The sequence below is a fragment of the Pongo pygmaeus genome, chromosome 2, assembly GCF_028885625.2.
Source record: "Pongo pygmaeus isolate AG05252 chromosome 2, NHGRI_mPonPyg2-v2.0_pri, whole genome shotgun sequence".
Taxonomy (NCBI): domain Eukaryota; kingdom Metazoa; phylum Chordata; class Mammalia; order Primates; family Hominidae; genus Pongo; species Pongo pygmaeus.
The window spans coordinates 197,535,389-197,554,478 of NC_085930.1; the positions used below are offsets into that span (position 1 = coordinate 197,535,389).

Consider the following 19,090-nt stretch of genomic DNA (forward strand, 5'->3'; position numbering starts at 1 on the left):
ATACTTTTCACTGGGTGATTTTATTTTATTATGCTTCATTGTGAACCAGAGCCTCTGTAAACATATGACTTATAGGCCCTCAGGCTTCTACTGTGTCCCTTTCCCTGATTCGTCCTTCTTCACTGCATGCCCTGGTGTTGGGTGAGGGAGCAGGCTTTATGTGATGTCATTTTCTCAGAGCCCTGAGCTGGGAAATTCAAGAGTCTCCATGATTCCTAGTTAGGCATGGAAGAGACCCTAACTGAACCCTCAGGAACATGTTGGGTTGGTCAGAGGTAGCCCTTATAGAATCTATGATGGCTTAGTTGTTCACTCTTCCTAGAAAAGACCTCTTAAAACAGGCCTTTTGGTTATATACGGCCTGAGTTTTAAGTAATATTTGCAGTGTTGATTCTCTGGTAGAAGAGAATGAAAAGTTGTGAGTGCTCTTGGAAGTGTGCCGGACAGCTGTAGTGATGGGAAAAGTAGTGGCCTTGGAGTTAGACCTGTGTTTAATTCCTGGCTCTGCTATTTTCTAGTTGTATGACTCTATGCAAGTAACTTCTCATCTCTGAGCATTAATTTCTTCACCTGTTCAACATAGACAATGTCTGCCTCACAAAGTTGTGATATGTTAATGTATGTGGGATACCTATCTCAGGACCCAATACTTAGTCTTTATAAAACACTAAATGAATTGGTTTTCTCACATATGTCTTATGGTTTTGCTGGTGATGGACCAATAGTCATCTTCCCCCTTCACTTTAGAGGTGGGGGAAAAGGGCATTAGAGTGATTGTGTGGTAAAATCCACTCTATTTCTAGCTGTGAGAAAAAGAGCAGTGAAAATGTGGTAAGCAATTGCTTCTAAAAAGCTTGGACTAAAAGCGCTTGATGGATTTGTGCTGGCTTCCCGGTAGACTCATCTCTGTACTGCCTGCACAGCACAATTAATCGTTATTACTAGAGAAGGAACAAATAAAGAAAAGAGAGAGAGCAGATATAAAAACATCCTTTCATCTTTCTGAAGACAGTCCCCTTTGTCAGCTCAGTGGAGCTGTACCTGTGAATCACCTTGGGAAAGCACAGTGTGGGTAACTAGAAGGAAGATCTTGTGGCTCATTTTGTACCCACTTCCTGGGCTGGGGAAATATCTAAACTAACCTTTCTTACTTGTCAATATCTACTACCGTTCACCATGCATCTTCACAGATGAGGGCCTCTTTTTCACATCTTCACTCCAAACACATTACTGTGTAGACAGCTACTTATTTTCTGGGAAGAAAACTTTGCCAAGTAGTAGCAGAATAAAGTCGAGGGTAAACAGAGGCCATGGAAAAGCACTACAGTTTGAGTGCGGAGACATGAGTCTGAGCATGAGCAGTGAATAGCTCATGAAACACTCAAGTTGCATTCTCCTTATGTGGAAATAAAATAAGTCATGGTTCTTCTATGCACGTGGCACCTGGCCTTGGGTCCTTATTGCTATGCTGCTAGAGTCTATGAATCAAGATTTGCCAGTTGTGGTCTTGAAGTTTAGTCAGATTAAAAGGGACCTCTGACTTTGAGGGTGAATGCTCCAAGTGGGCATCTTATTCTCCTATGGATTCAGCTTGTTAGGCAGAATGGAAGTGGAGGTCATAGATTTTAGGGTTTTCTCCTGGGATTGAATCCAGCTGAAGCAGGAATGATGCTGGGTGAGCTATATAATGTCTCTGAGCATCAGTTTGTCATTTTCTTACATAGGAATAGAGTTATTGCCAGATTTGGAGATAGTACATATTGCAATGTGGTTGACACAGAATAAGCTTTCAATAAATGATTGGTATTGTTGTTGTTGTTATTGTCTATAACTACAATAATTTCCCTAGCCTTATTTTATAGGGATAGGTTGTGGCAACATGAAATGTTACTTGGGAAACTGAGTTGCACTAGATAGATAGAAACCATGTTTTTTCTATCTATATAATGAACAATGTCATTTAAGAAAGCTTAGAGGCAATTCCACCACTACCATCTTCTTTTTTATTTCCACTCCTATATTGTTTGCCTTCAAGTCTTGGGTAGTTTCTTTTTGCCACATCTCTTGAATGTTTTTTCTTTACTATATTCCATCTATTATTATCATAAGCCCAACGTTCATCACCTCCTGCTCCACTGTTGTTCCTGTCTCCTGGCTCTCCTAGAGCCTTGGTTCTCAAAGTGTCATTCACAGAGCAGCAGCATCACCCGAAATGCGTCATCTCAAGATATACCAAGACCTCCTGAAGCATGAGGCATGTTCACCCCTGTGTTGTAGGACCTCCATATAACTCAGTTAACTACTTCTCTTGCTCAGAGTACATGCTTGGCCAGTGCATGTTTGTTCTGCCTCCAGAATATTTCCTGACTCTGATTGCTATCATTACTTCTTTTGAATCTACCTAAATTCAAGTTACCATCCATTGCCATGACTATGGCAGTAGTCTCTGAAATTGTCTTCTACTTTTATGGTTTCCCCTTGTGGCCTTTTTCCACACCACCTGGAGAGATCTTCTAAAATTGTTGGTCAGATCATATCACACCCTTCCCCTTAAGGCATACGGTGGCTGCTGTAGTATCTGCAGAAGGTCCCTGACTTATGATGGTTTGACTTACAATTTGTCCACTTTACACTGAGTTTATCTGGGTGTAACCAACCCCATAGAAATCGAGGAGCATCTGTAGAAACGTTTGAAAGACCCTTTCATGGCCTGCAAAGCTCTGTGAGATGGCTCTATGTTCTCTCCTTTTTTTTTCTTTCTTTATTTTTTTTGAGATGGAGTCTCGCTCTTGTCTCCCAGGCTGGAGTACAATGGTGTGATCTCGGCTCACTGCAACCTCTGCCTTCTGGGTTCAAGCGATTCTCCTGCCTCAGCCTCCCGAGTAGCTGGGATTACAGGCACCTGCCATCAGGCTCGGGTAATTTTTGTATTTTCAGTAGAGATGGGTTTTCACCATGTTGGCCAGGCTGGTCTCGAACTCCTGACCTCAGGTGATCCACCCGCCTTGGCCTCCCAAAGTGCTGGAATTACAGGCATGAGCCAGTGCGCCTGGCCTCTCTGCTTTTTTCATACCACTCATCACTTTACACAGTAATCTGTAGATACACTGACCTTCCTTTAGCCCTCTGTATAAGCCAAACTTTTTCCCACTTGATCTTTCTCTGATTCTGTGCAAAACTTGAAGTATCTTTCAAGGCTTAGCTCAGATGTTATAGCCTTACCTAGCTCTTCCCCATTCTTTAGCTAAAGTAGCACACATACCCCCGTCCCCATCATTTTTCTGTCATTATCTTGCTTTATAGTCTACACAGCATGTATGGTTCTCTAAAAGAATGATTACCATGCTTTTGTTTTCTTTATGTACATTGCAAACTGTTTTGGTGAGAAATATTTTAGTAATAATAATAATGGTGAAGATTTAGTGAGTGTTTGCTATAGGCTAGGCACTGTGTATGGTAAATTAAATAATTTAATGGATCATTTTATTTGGATTATTTCATTCTATTTAGCTGATTATATATTTATATTTTTTTGTGTTCCTCTCATTTTAGGATATCAGCTTCTTGAGAGCAGGGTCCATGTTTGTTGCATCTATATCTCCGCCTGTAGAAGATTCTCTGGCGTAGGGATTTTTGTGCAGGAAACGTTTATTCAGGAACTGAATGGATCTCAGAAGATTATCATTTGGGAATAGATCTACATGACAAGAAAGAACAAAGAGTCTCTCTCATTCTTTTTCCCAGATATATCCCGGGAGAAAATACCCTCGACTTTTTCTTATCTTTAATCTGAGAAGGAAGCAGTTGTTGGAATCTGATTTAGGATTGGCTCTAGTGGCCCTGTGTGCAGACACAGATCTTGGGATTCATCTGACCATTTGGGGAGAGAGGTTCTTGAGGGGCACCTTGATGATAACGAGTCTTTCTAAAGCTTTAAGTTTGGCGTTTGAGGTGGTTGGAAATACCAGGTCTTCCGACTTTTACGTTCTTTGTGCGCACGCTGGTGATGTGCGTATGTGAACCTTTTATTATTATGGACTCAGCCAGCAGTAACCATGGTGAGTAGACCTATCACACAGCATTTTTCTGAGTCAGTTTAAAATGCTGACAATTAAATATACCGTACTCTTTTAAGCAATCCATCAGTCTCTCTTGTTGTCATGGTGACTGGAGTATATTTAGAAATGTGACAAGTACACTGAGTTCAATTGCACTTTTGCCAAAACATAGTTTTGCAGCTAAAATTGAATTTCCTGATTGAAGATCCAAGTGCTGTTAAGGGGGCATGATCATTTCTATACATTATTCTGGAAGTATAACTTACATTATTCTGTTAAATCCACAGTTACGAGTCTTATCAGGTATTGGTAGTTAAAGTGGTTGTACTTAAAGTTGATGAAATACAGTGAAATAAAAGTGACATGAAGCTTTTTCTATTGAAAATGAAACTGGGCCTTACTAATATAACTAGCTTAATGATTAGTTTCTTTATATATTTATAAAGACATTGTAGGTATGTACATGTTTGTTCTTCAGAATTATATTTCTAATTTAAAATAATGTATCATGGAGATCCTCCCCTCTTTCCTGCTTGTATTCTATTCTTAGTATTGTGAGGGCATTCTTTTTTTTTTGGGTCTGACCTCTGTTTGATAAGCATTCTTACTTTTCCTCAATCTCAATTCTTCTGGATTTTAAATGAAGTAAAGAGACACAATGAACATGACTTTTTGCCCAAACAAAGGAGAAACGAAACTCTTCTCTGTATTCAAGAACGTGGATTAAATTCTTACTTTCTTATCATCCTCTGTCTTGTCAGCATAGTGCTGAGAATGATGTTGTGTATCAACTCATTCGACCACATAAAGTTTAGGAATTAATGTAGTGGCTGGGTCATGATTACAACACTGATTTCATGCCTGGCCAAAGACTGATTCTTCTGCTCTTGAGGTGAGAAAAGCCAGTACTCCTGGATACTTTCGCTTCTCTATTTTTATCTAACTGAATGAGTCTGCAACTGGGATAGATTATGAGTCTCTAATAATATACGGTTAGACTACCATTATCTCTTTCATGAACATTGCCAACAGTGTTTTTTTGGTAAGAGATATCTTAGTTATAATAACAGTTTGTAGGATTTATGGAGTGTTTACTATATGCTAGGCACTGTATATAGTAAGCTCCTTAATGGATCCTTATATTGGATCTACACAGTAATCTTATGAGGTAGTTCCCATTGTATTCTTATTTTACGTTAAAGAAACAGGTTTGGAGAGATACTGTCTTTTGAAGAAGCATATAATTTGAGCAGTAGTGGAGTCTGAATTCTGATACAGGTGCCCTAGTAACCACTGCCTGTTCCATGGAAGGCACATAGTGAGTATTTTTTTTACTGACCAGTGGCCTCTTGTATGGTGACGTCGTACAGATGTTTCAGTGTTTCCAGAGGCTCATGAAAGTAGCAGTTACATAAAGATAGACAAGTAGCAGCATCTGAAAGTAGAGATGAGCTACTCTTTATCTTTCCTAATGGTTTAGAGCCAAAGTAGATTAGTGCTAGGGAGAGAGGGAGCATGAGTCCTATCTAGTTCAGTGGTTTCATCTCTGAACTTCTTTATGCTCTTAAAAATGAGCTTTTCTTTGCGTGCATTATGTATAATGATATCTACCGTATTTAAAAAAGTAGGAAATGAAACTACAATTTTAGTGAAAAATATTTGTATAAAAAATAAATATATTTGTGAAAAAATAGTGACAAAAGTGGGAGCTGGATTCTGCATTTAATTTGTTGTGAAATATTGTTTTGATTGATGTTTATGAAGAAAATCCAGCCTCTCACAGCTATGTATTTGAAAAAGGAAGGATAAAAAGTAATTGTGGATTTTCTTCTTTGATACTATACCAAAACTTGACAGTTTTAACATTACCTAAATTTAGTAGTTTCTTATAGGTTAATTTCAATGTGGAATCTGAAATCATATTAATGAACTTTTTATACCTTATTATATTAAAATCCATTGGTCAAATTTTCACTTTGATTGAGTCTCCTCCTATGATTTTGTAAAATCATGCATTGGTCATTTAGAAAGTTGTTGGTCATTCACTTACTTATTCAGTTTTTGCAAACACTGATACATTTCATTCTATAATATAAAAAGTCATCATTAATATCACTGCTCATTCATCAAAAAAGCATTTGAAATATTAGAAAGGTGTCAAGTGCACAGTAGTAGATGTAAGGTTTTCAAAATTCTGATTTTTACTTGAAAACATGAATTTTATTTTTGGCTACAAATACTGTTAGTTGTTTTCCTTGAAACGATAAGCTCTCTTGCTTTATTTCTGAGAAAATCTCCGGCAAAACCCATATTTAAAGAACCATAGTTTGTCAGTCATTGTTTCAAATAAAAATGATGTTCCATGAAAAAAGCGATTAGTTAGCAGCTGTCAATTTAAACAGTTACACAAAGTGCATTTCTTAGAGACAATCATCATAGTTTGATCTTCAGCAGGTGTTTCATGGTACTTCCCAGAGGTCACACAGAATGCAAAAAAGATGTGTACTCAAGAATATTAAAAATATGTCTACTTTTTGATGGTGCTAACATTTTATGTGATCAGGTTTTTTTAGTAAAACCTAGTCAGACAGTACTCAAGGACTGAGATTTAGTAAGATTGATACTTTTCAATGCATTAAAGAGAGTCTTAAGTGAAACTGGCTCCCTGTCCCGCTTATTGTATGTGTCTTGCAGTGAAATCACTCCCTTGATTCACTTTAAGACTCCAACAGTTTTTTTACCCACTGTTATTTTTGTACCATTAGTGTAAATTTCAACACAGGGAAAATGGCTTCTTAGTGTGATTATGAAAATAATTTTGAACTTGTGGACTCTTGAAAGGTCTAAAGGACTCCTGCACATGTGTGGGTCACACATTAACAGCCACTGATTGAGTCCAGTCCCTTCATTTGACAGGAGAGGAGAGTGGTGGAAAGAATGTGCCTAAGATGACAGCACAAGTTAGTGGTGGAGCTGGGACAAGAACCTAGTTGCTACTTAATTCTTCTTTCTTTTCTTTTGATTTCCTGCTCCAGTTTCAGGAATTTCAAGGTAACTCAAGGAATTCCATATTTCTTTGTCAGAGATGGTGATGACAAATATATATAGTTTGTATATCTGTTATCTGAAATGCTTGGGATCAAAAGTGTTTCAGATATCAGATTTTTCCTAATTTTGGAATATTTTCATTAAACTTACTGGTTAACATTCCTGATCAAAAAATGTGAAACCCAAAATGCTCCAGTGAGCTTTCAGCATCCTGTCTGGCTTAAAAACTTCTGGATTTTGGAGCATTTTGAATTTCGGATTTTGGGTTACGGATACAAAACCTGTATAATTATTGAACTTTTTGGGAATAATTCCATTTTTAAAAAAATGTTAAACCTTTTGCATGTTTTCCCTACTCTCCGCTCACCACTACTATCTCTTCTGCTTTTCAATGGTAACCACTCATGCCTTTTTAAGCAAAACATGTGTTGTATTTGCCAAGACACAGGGCAAGGAAAGTTAAAGGTGCAGTTGACTGTTCATTTTCTGAATAAGCTAGAATTCTAGCTTTGTGGGGAAGGAAGAATCAGTGAGTTTTAGTTGAAGGACCCATGCCATTCTTTACCTAAATTAAAGTAGTTAAAAGCCACAGGAAAGAAAACTGTGCAAGCAATTATCATCCTTTATATCACTATAACTCATCTGACTGGACAAACTGTGTCCTTTGCCCCCCAATTATTCTCTATTAAAGTTTCTTGCTCTCCCTCCCCATCCTTCTCTTCTCTCTTCCTGTCTCCTCCCCTTTCCTTCTGGAAAGAGGTTGCCCAATAAAACTTGCTCTTAACTTTGCTTTTGGTTATGTTGATATTTTATGTGACTTGCTTTCTTCACTAAACAGTAGTCAGTCAGTCTATGAGACTGTATTGAAGAATGCTGAGAAACTCAATAGAAGTGGACTTAGATACTACGTGTTCTTTTAAATATCTCTCTTATGTTATAGAGTAGCTTTTTGGGGAGCTAAGGTTTGCAGGCAATGCTGTGTGTGAACATATATGAGTAAATCTGATAAGCTGTGGAAGGAGGCTTGCAAACTTTCAAATGTATTGTGCTTTCATTTTCAAATTAATTGGATGTTCTTTTGCAAGGTCTTGTTTTTTTCCTAGTTCTCATCCACCATTCAGTTGCCTTCCCCCACCTATGAGCTTTTTGAGTCAAACTTTATTAGCTTTTTTTCCTGATTCTTCTTTCATGTCTTTCTTTCCTATCCCAAAGTATGATTTGATTAGACCTCAGTTTGCCTTGTGAATGAGCTCTTCCTCAATCCTAGGCCTGGCCAGGCATGATGCTTCATGCTTATAATCCCAGCAACATGGTAAAACCTTGTCTCTACAAAAAACACAAAAATTAGTTGGGCGTGGTGGCCCATGCCTGTAGCCCCAGCAACTCAGGAGGCTGAGGTGGGAATATCACTTGAGCCCGAGAGGCAGAGATTGCAGTGAGCTGATATTGTGCTATTGCATTACAGCCTGGGCAACAGAGGGAGATACTGCCTCAAAATAAGTAAGTCAGTTAGTCAGTAAGTAAATAAGTAAGTAAGTAAGTAAATAAATAAATAAATAAGAATCCTAGGCCTTGGTGACTTACTCTTTTTAATTTTTTTTCCCGCAAAATTGATGTGTTTTGTCCTTACTTTCACCAGAAGACCATTTAGTCTTCTTATTCTTTCTTCCTTAGACTTCTATATATGTTTTTTTCTAGCCATTTATATTATCAAATTATATTTATATAATTTGATATATCAAATATCATTTATATTATCAAATTGCATAGTGATAGCTGATTGACCTCTTCAAAATGTCTGTTTTCTGCCTCCTTGTCTCAGCTTCTTGAGGATGGTGCTATCTCATGCTTGGTGTATCATAGGAGCCCCATGGATGTGTTGAATAGATTTTGCTCAGGGGTCTCCTCTTTAGAGAGCATTCTTCACATTTTTATCTGGAGATCTGAGCTTTTATGTATCTCCCACTATTGGGCTGCTAAATCTCCCAAACCCAGAATTGCAATGTCCATCTTTTAATGCAGACTCCCGGCCACTGCCAGGATATCACATGTCTTCTCTGACGGATGGCTATGTAGCCTCCACTTGAACTTTTGCAGCTCTTTGCAAGGCAATTTGTTCTACTGCTGGACAGCTTCATGTTTAATGTTTTTCCTTGTATTACACTAAAACTGGTTTTCCCATTATTTTAATCCCTATATTTCTAGCATTGCATAATTTGAAAAAGTATAATATTGCTTACACATGACATGTCCCCAGACACTCAAAGATAGCTCTAATTCCCCCATCTGCCTCCTTTCCTCCTTCAGACCTTCTCTTGGTACTTACATCCCATAGAAGGCTTTGGATGCTCATCCTCTTGGTGCTTTCCCCATTTCTACATCACTTTCTAGATTTTGGTCCTGACATCCAACTCTGAGGGACTCCCTCAAGGCCACATTTTATCTCTGATGGTACTAGGAGCAGTATGAGTAAATGGTATGTGTATGAGCCTAAAAGCTGAGATATGAATTCTGGTGCTTATTAGATGTGTGAACTTGATTAGGTTACTTAATCTTTCTAAACCTCAGTTTCCCAAGATGCAAAATGAATATAATATTAAATTCCAAGACTTTTTTTTAAAGATTAAAGATATAAAATGCTTAGCTTAGTTACTAAAATATATTATTTTTAGCTTGATCAATTATTTTGTCTTTTATCTATCCAACAACTCCTTTTCTTTTTCACACACGTGCACTTGGTTTTAAAAATTATTTCAAGAGTTCTTCCCACCTCCTTTCCTTCTCTCTTGAAATTTTATAATGTATATACTCTTATAAAAGTTACCATCATGTTTAGATTTCCTTTTAAACTTTTATATCTAGAATTTAACATGAATTTCTTGACAAATTTTTTTCTTCTATGTGAATTTTCTCAGCTGCTGCTTACATTTCTACTCATGTGTTCAGCCTCTGTTAATCTTCCTGTGAAAATTGTGTCTTCATCCTGCCAATGGGTTAATGATGACTGGCTCATTGCATGTCACTTAACTCCTTGCTAAATGCTTCACTTAATCACTCAATAACTTTAAAATCATTTAGTTGTACAATACATTAAAAAAAATTAAATGTTCAATTAATTTCAATTTCATAAACACTTACTAATCCCATCTTATATAACATGCATTAAACTAGGTGTGTGTTATAGTAGTTGCATAGAACATTTTGTTCATTTGCTCATTCATTCATTCATTGAATGTTCTTTTGAGTACATACTAAAGACCAGATGCTAGATAGACTTCGGGTTCGGATTCAGGAAGCTGTGTTAGACAAAGGGCCTCTATTCAAGATGCATGATCAACTAAAAGTGATAAAACAATACGGTAATTTTAGTGATCCAGATATAAAACTAAGCATTATGGTAGTTTTAAGAAAGGCTGCTTCATCAAACCTTTTTTCATCAAGAAGCTTCTTATCGGGGAGACACTAAATGTTGAGTAGGGCCTCAGACTCTACTAGAAAGGTAAGACCCATATTAGGGCTTAGTTATGTTTGATTATAAAGCCATTTTGTGAGAATCAACCTCCAGGCTCCATGTGTTATCTTTGGCTCCCCACCTGCACCCCCACCCTCCCACCCCAGTTGCTTGCATGCCATATTTTTCCTTCTTTTCAATAAGGAAGCCTCAGAATCAACAGAACAACATAAAGATAGGTGTGGTGACATTATAGGCTCACTTTTGGGATGTCATTATTACATTAATTTTTCTATATTTCCAAGTAAGAATAACAATGTAAGTACATAAAAATAATCTCATGATAGTAGAACATATTGCAAAGTATTTCTCTAGTCATCATTTCCTTTACTTCTTGTAGAAAAGCTTAGTGCTTGTGGGTTTCCTTAAATAAGTGTCTTAAGCACTGTATCTGATCTGATAGATATTAGCACAACAATTGGCACTGAGTAATTATATTTGGAGAATTTGGAAGGAATTTTTTCTCTATTGCAAAGTGATCATGCTGTGTTGTCTGCTTTTATTTATATCACAAGACCAGATCTGCCCTTAACTAGATGTCCAGGAAAGAGTTCCTTTACTACTCTGTGCCTTAGCTTTGTCACTTGTCAAACGAGAATACACTAGGAACAGTTTCAATTTTGCCTCACTGAGCTGCAGTGAAGAATAAAATCATTTATCTGTGTGAAAGGACAATGCATACAGATGGTAACAATTGTAAACATTAAACTAAGCTTTTGAGTGACTAGATTGGCTACTTCTGTTAAAGTGAGTTCTGCTTAATTAGTTAATTCTTACTTATTGCCCCAAACTTTCTGAGATAGCTTCATGTTTTTTTCCTCCCTACCCTGAAGTGCCTGCTTGCAAGCACTATATATGCTCAATGAGCATTTGTTAAATGAATTTTTTTAAAAGTATTTACCTTTTTTGCTTTTATTATTATTTTAAATTAACACATAATTGTACATGTTTACGGGGTACAGTGTGATATTTTGATACATGTATACAATGTATAAAGATCAAATGAAGGTATTTAGCATATTCATCACCTCAAACATTTATTATTTCTTTGTGTTTGGAACATTCAAAAGCCACTCTTCTAGCTACTTGAAAATATACAATAAATTGTTGGTAATTATAGTCATTCTATATTGCTGTAGTACACTAGAACTGACTCCTCCAGTGTACTTTTGTATCCATATACCAACCTTTGGCTATCCTCCCCCTCCTGCTACTTTTCTCCACCTCTGGTGATCAGTATTTTACTCTCTATGTGATCAATTTCTTTTAGCTTCCACATATGAGAAAGGACATGTGACAAATAACTTTCTGTTTCTGGCTTATTTCACTTAACATGATGTCCTCCAGACTTATCCATGTTACTATGAATGACAAGATTTCATTCATTTTTTTATGGCTGAATAGTATTACATTGTAAATATATAACACATTTTCTTTGCCTGTTTATCTGTTGATGGATACTTAGATTGATTCCTTATCTTGGCTGTTATAATTAATGCTGCAATAAACATGGGAATGCAGATATCTTTTTGAAATATTGATTTTTTTTCCTTTGGATATATGACCAGTAGTGGGATTGCTGGATCTTAAGATATTTCTTTTTTGTTTGTTTGTTTTTTGAGACGGAGTTTCGCTGTGTCACCAGGCTGGAGTGCAGTGGTGCTATCTTGGCTCACTGCAAGCTCCGCCTCCTGGATTCAAGCGATTCTCCTGCCTCAGCCTCCCAAGTAGCTGGGACTACAGATGCGTGCCACCATGCCCGGCTAATTTTTGTATTTTTAGTAGAGACGGGGTTTCATCATATTGGCCAGGATGGTCTCCTTCTCTTGACCTCGTGATCCGCCCACCTTGGCCTCCCAAAGTGCTGGGATTACAGGCGTGAGCCACCATGCCCAGCTGATATTTCTTATTTTAGTGTTTTGAAGAACCTCTATACTATTTTCTATAATGGCTATACTAACTTACATTCTCACCCACAGTGTATGAATTCTCTTTTCTTTGCATCTTTGCCAGCGTTTCTTATTTTTTTTTTATGTCTCTGATAATAGCTATTCTAACTTGGGTTAGGTGATATCTCATGGTGGTTCCATTTTCTGTATATGGATGTCCAGTTTTCCCAGCACCATTTATTAAAGAGATTGTTCTTGTTTCCTTTGTTGAAAATCAGTTGGCTGTAAATACGTGGATTTATTTTTGGGTTCTCTGTTCTGTCCCATTTGTGTATACGCCTGTTCAAGAACTATCTTGAATAAAAGTGGTAAAAGTGAGCATCTTTGTCTTGTTCCAGAGCTTAAAAGAAACCTTTCAATTTGAACGTGTCCAGTATGTTGATGACTGTGGGTTTATCATGTGAAGTGTTTATTATGCTGAGATAAGGTATGTTTCTTTTATACCTGACTTGAGATATTATATCATGAAGGAATGTTGAACTTTATGAAATGCTTTTTCTGCATCTAATGAGATAATCATGGTTTTTGTACTTTGTTTTGTTGAGGTAATGTATCACGTTTATTGGTTTACCTATGTTAAATTATCCTTGTATCCCTAGGATAAATCCCACTTGATCGTAGTAAATGCTCCTTTAAGTGTATTTGTGGATTCAGTTTGCTAGTATTTTGTTGAGGATTTTTGCACCTATTTTCATCAGAGATCCTGACCTATAATTTTCTTTTTACATATTTGTCCTTGTCTGGTTTTGGTATGAGGGTAAGAATGCATTCATGAAATTCTTTATCTTTGAGATTTATTCTTTTTTATTATGTCTGTCTTTGTTGAATTTCTTCTTCATATTGTGAATTATTTTCCTGATTTAGTAAAATTGTCTATCTGTATTTTCTTGTGTCTCACTGAGTTTCCTTAAGATCATTATTTTGAATTCCTTTTCTGGCATTTTATTGATTTCTTTTTTACTGGAGTCTGAAACTAAAGAGCTACATTCCTTTGGTGGTGTCATATTTTATTGCTTTTTCATGTTTCTTGTGTCAGTGAGTTGATGTCTGTGCATCCAGTGGAACAATTACCTCTTCTATACAAACTTTCTGGAGTGGTTTTCATAAAAAAAGACTTCTGCTTGCAATTAGGGTTGGTGTTACAGTTGGGAGGGGTGTGATGACTTTGTTTCTGAATAGATGCAGTGATATGGTCTCCATGCAGCTTCTAAAGCTACGTTCAATGTCAGCAATAACTGTGGGCACCTCAGTAGCTTAAGTTGTAGAAGTTTGTGGCAGTGGTGGTGGTGGCATAGATTATTAATGTCCTCAGTGTCAAGGGCTTTTGAGTTCCTCCTATTATTTTTTTCATAATGGGGAGATTTAGCCAAGGGGACTGCTCTTCATGTCAGATATGACATGACCTACAAGCAAGTGCAGTGGTGCTGAGTTCTAGGTGCAGGTGCTCGAAGTGGCTGTGGGACCAGAGTCTTATGCCCAGGATCTTGCCAACCTATTGTGACACCTGGGTCTTGGGTTACAGGTTCACTCTCTGTGCTAGGGTTGGATGTAGGCTTCCCATAGAGCCAGGATTTGTGACTCTGAGACACTATTCTGCAAGCTCAGTCCCAGCTGTGAGTGGCTCAACTCCAGGAAAGAAGGAGTGCAGGGAAGTTTGGACCCAGAGAGCAGGATATGCCCTGATTTGGCAACATGAGCCAGTAGGGTTCAGTGGCAACTTGGATCCCAGGGGATGAGACACCATGTTGTAGTGATTCTTGGGACTCAGCAGTACCTTAGACTCTGTAAGACCACATGTAGTAGCAGTACCCCAGAATGGCAACATACAGCTGTTACTTGTGCCCTGAGTGGGAGCAGAGTACAGCACAGTGGTGGCTGTACGCCACAGGAAGAGGGGTATCTTAGCAGCTCTGACACTAAGCAGCTAGACCAGCTCCAGGGAAACAGCGTATTAGAGTTGTTTTCCCTTTAGGCTGGAGTGTCTCAGATCAGCCCAGCCACTGCTCAGTTTTCCAAGGATCAGCCCAGCCACTGCTCAGTTTTCCAAGGATGTGGGTTATCACATCAGCTCAGCTTTGGGATGTACAGCTGCTCAGCTGAGCGATGGCACCAATTCAGCAAGGGACAATATGCCACTTCAGCTCAGGCCTAGGGGACATGACTTTTCTAGGCAGCCCAGGTACCATTTCCCTGGGATGAAGGGTGCTACTTCAGATTAAGTACTGGGGTGTGTGACTGCTCTGAGTGGCCAATGTACTGTTTTCCCAGGAGGCAGGGTACTGCTTCAGCACTGGCCTGAAGGGGAGGGTGAAAGGTAGATGAAGTAACTCTACCTTCACATGGGCCCATGGGGAAGAGCAGAAGAGTTGCTGGCAGCTCGGCTTGGGGATGTTGGGCCACTGGGTTGGGGTGGTTCAATGGTGGCTTAGCCTTAGTGATGGAGTGTCATAGCTATGCACTCCCAAAGCAAGAGACACTCCAGCCAAAGTTCCATTTCCAAGACGGCATAGTGCAGTAGCTGGGCAGGCCACAGAGGGCAGGTCACATTGGTTGCTCTTTTTCTTGGGGAAGCACGGCTATGTGGACTTCAGGCAGGTCCCTCAGCTGGGACTTGGCTTCTGTGAGGACTGCATGAGACTCCATGGGTGAGGTCTGTAGCTGTTCAAGGTGTTGATGGGGCTTGCTGGGATCCTCTTGCTTACCATTCTACCCTAGAGAGAAGTTCCTCCCTGTTCCCAGCAGATCCCAAGTGGGTGATGGGTGGTAAAGACCAGGTGTTTTGTTTCTATTCTCTATGTGGTTATTCTGAGTTTCTTGCTATCCAGGTTTCTGTTACTTCTCTGATGCAGTCTGGTACTGCCTTAGTTATTATTTTTTCTTCTTCTGTTTTTAGTTCATCTTTTTGTTTTTTTCTATATAGCGATGGGGTTTCCCTATGTTGCCCAGGCTGCTCTCAAACTCCAGAGCGCAACAGATCCACTCACCTTGGCCTCCCAGAGTGCTGGGACTACAGGCACGAACCATCGTGCCTGGCCCAGTTATTTTTGTTAAAGTTTAGTTGTTGATTGTTGTTGTGGCTGTCTTTGTGAAAGAGACGAGAGCTAGGGGCTTCTGGTTGGCCATGCTACTGGTGTCACTCTTAAAGTACTTATCTTTAAAAGTCCGGTGCTGGAGATATGTAAGCTACTTATATTTCTGCTCAGAATTCCTAAAGTCTCTCATTTTATTTCTAGATTATACATTCCATTGATAGAGCCCTTATAAATATAACATTAAGAAGTTGAGCATTACCTTTAGGCCAAAGCAATTTACTTTTAAAAAATCTGATTAATTTCAACACAATCAACCAGATGTCAGAAGATTTCAGTGCCTCTGATAGATGCTGACAGGTGAGGAAATTAAAATCAGAGAGGGAAGCAATTAAATCCTGGCAAACATTACTTTAATGAGACAACCAAATCATAAGCTATGGAAGATCTTGTATTCTTGATAAGTATCTTAGGGTGGCATGAGAGTGCACTTTAAATTGTATGTGGTATTTGATGATTGGAGTGCAGGGCAGTCCATATTTGTCTTCTAATTCCTTTGGCCTGATTTAACATTTCAGTTGCTTCTGGAGACAGACTTCTATGTTTAAAACATTGTTTTATTTTAATAAATGTTAGTATAAGTAATCCTTTTACTACTACCTCTGTTGCCACATGAAACTTATGAAAATGACCAAATTATTATTGGCCCTTTCACAGTGGTTTTGGGATAACCATAGTCAAGAACCGTGAAAAGAGAAACACAGAATGTGTATTTTATGCAACTTCTAATAAAAAGATTTGATAATTACAGCACTAAAACCAGAACCCAGTTCCTCCATCCCCATTTCATTATTGTTTTCAATATGATTCCCCCTATTCAGAATGAATATCTGGGACGCCAGGGCAAAAGAGGTGCCAGTTTATTGACTTAGTGGGAGTTTTTATAAGATACTGTCATATTGCTTATTGGTACTAAAGCACTTACAAAATATCAAGTATTTTGAGTTAGCTTTACACTGGTTCAATACCACTTAGAATTTTTGTTCATAACACTAAGATAATCGTCTTAGGGATGGTTACATTTTGTTGTGGGGTGTGGTGGTAAATATAAAGGACACCATGGTTTGTGAAAAACCCATTGCAGCTGATCTCTGCACTTTTCATTTCCATGTCATTCCATTTTCTTCTGCTTTTTCTTTACCCCCTGTCGTTTTTCTTGCTTCTCTCTCTTTATTATCTTACCTTCGTTTACTCCATCCTGTTTTTCTCCAAAATATAGTTGCTTCTGTAAAATTGCTTCTGAGGGTGAGCATATTTTTGAGGGGAGAGAGGATGGATGGTTTGACAAAGGATGCAGACATGTCAAGTTCTGGGTCAGCAGTTAGTTATAAAATACACAGAGGCAGCCAAAGATAACTGGCTTCATTACCAAAAGGCTAGAGTGGGATTTGTCATTTGTCCCAGATGTCTGTATGGAATTATGGAAAACTCCATTGCATTATGAAATACTCAGGAGCTACTCAGGACACATGCCACTCAATCCACGTGAAGAGGGATGGTGAACTTCTTAGCTAGAAAGACTTCAGCTTTCCAATTGCTTAAAATGAAACTAATTGGTGAAGGATTTGTATTAGTCCATTCTCACGCTGCTATAAAGAACTGCCAGAGACCACGTAATTTATAAAGAAAGAGGTTTAATTGACTCACAGTTCCACATTGCTGGGGAGGCCTCAGGAAACTTATAATCATGGTGAAAGGCAAAGGAGGAACAGGCACCTTCTTCACACGGCGGCAGGAAAGAGTGACTGCCAGCAGGAGAAATGCCAGATGCTTATAAAACTATCAGATCTCGTGAGACTCACTCAGTATCATGAGAACAGCATGGGGGAAATTGCCCCCATGATCGGATTACTTTTACCTGGTATCACCCTTGACTCATGGGGTTTACAATTCAAAATGACATTTTCGGTGTGGACACAGTCAAACTGTGTCAGACTCTTCACAAAACCTCACTGGTACAGACTTGCGTATATGGCTTGTGCTTCAACACTTTGCCCAGGGATGTTGCATCTTGAAACTTCCCTGGTGAGATCTGAGAAAGTGTTTATGGTAACACTGCATCAAACACTCCTTTTGCCTTAGCTTAGTAATGTGTCACCTTCTGGTTAGACCACAGATGTGAAGTCTACTCTTTCTCCTTTCACTTGCTAATAAAGCAGAACTTAGAACTAAGTGTGTGTTAGTGCTTCAACAATTGAATTTTCTGTGCTATGCACTCGGTTTCCCTTTCCTGAAGTTATTTAGTTACCCTCTTCAAATAGCAATTGGGAGGCTACATCATGTAGTAGAAGGGTGCTTACTGATTTTGGTATCAAGATACAGTGTTACATTTTTATCTGCTCCATGTTAACCATGTGATCTTTGAAGTTTGATTTCTGTATTTGTAAAATTTGGGTAATAAGGTCTCATTGGAGTTATAAAGGGGATGGTTTGAGACATAATGGTCATTGTGATTTTTCAAGCTATAAAATAAAGTGTGATGTTAAAAGATGATTAATGTGTTCATTTGGTGGTAGATGACAAGTTTCTTGCAGGGCATCTGATCAATCATGCTCTTTTGTTTTTTTTGTTTTTTTTTTAAACTTTTATTTTAAGTTTAGGGGTATAGTTGCAGGATCCATGTTCTTTTCTTAGCCTGTTTTGAGTCCTTTATGTAAACGGGACATTTTATCAAAACTTCCTAAAAGTCTTATATTTATCAATAAATCCATCCATTCTATTAAAACAAATTTGCTTTGTTCTTAGAGTCTGGTGGAAACTCCAACTCTCTGAACCTAGGGCATGATTATAGGCACAAAGTTGAAAATGACGTGTGATTCATTAGCAGGTCTTTCAACTAAAGCAGTATCTGTTTTGCTTTTTAGGGGTCAAGGAAACATTTGATTTTAAAATCTTAAAAGTTTTTGAGCTGTCTCTTGTTAGATGAGGTCGTGTGAGAGTGACATAGATTAATATTTCGGTGTTTTAAAACTAGGAAACATAAGTCAAAGAGATATTATCTTGCCTAATGTGCTTATAATGTAATCTTTTGATCATATAAATGTGGATTTATGGGAAGAAATGTTATCACTGCTCTCTCTAACCATATACATGGAATAATGGAGAGAAATCTTATTTAAAAAGTTTAACTAAGAGCAGCTTTGGCTATGGAGTATATACCATAATCTTCATGTACATATGAAGAAATTGACACTTATGGAGTTTAAATAACTTGCCTAAGGCCATTGGTTAAAGGAAATCTGACTGGTTCGAAATCCTATGTACTTTTCCCATTCCCTCATTTCAATCAAATAGCTGGTTTTATTTCATTTTCTCTCTCCACCAAGCCTTGTGAATTAAGACAATGAGTTGCTGTTTGTTTTTGTCTTTCCCTAGCCTAATAACCTAGGAAGAACTAAAGTAGAAAGGAAGGATTACTGGACCAGCAGGCAGAAA

The 19,090-nt window shown here is 38.2% G+C and overlaps 1 protein-coding gene across 48 annotated transcripts in view; it reads left to right on the plus strand.

Moving 5' to 3' along the window:
- Positions 1–19,090, plus strand: part of LPP (LIM domain containing preferred translocation partner in lipoma) — a 741,980-nt gene that overhangs the window by 170,875 nt on the left and 552,015 nt on the right. For 3 of the 48 annotated variants that reach the window (XM_063662520.1, XM_063662533.1, XM_063662539.1), the window contains one exon: positions 12,905–12,993. The exons of the other annotated variants lie outside the window; for them this stretch is intronic. The gene's annotated coding sequence lies outside the window, so the exon portion shown is untranslated. Of the gene's footprint in view, positions 1–12,904; positions 12,994–19,090 lie in introns of those variants that run through there. 48 annotated transcript variants of the gene reach the window in all.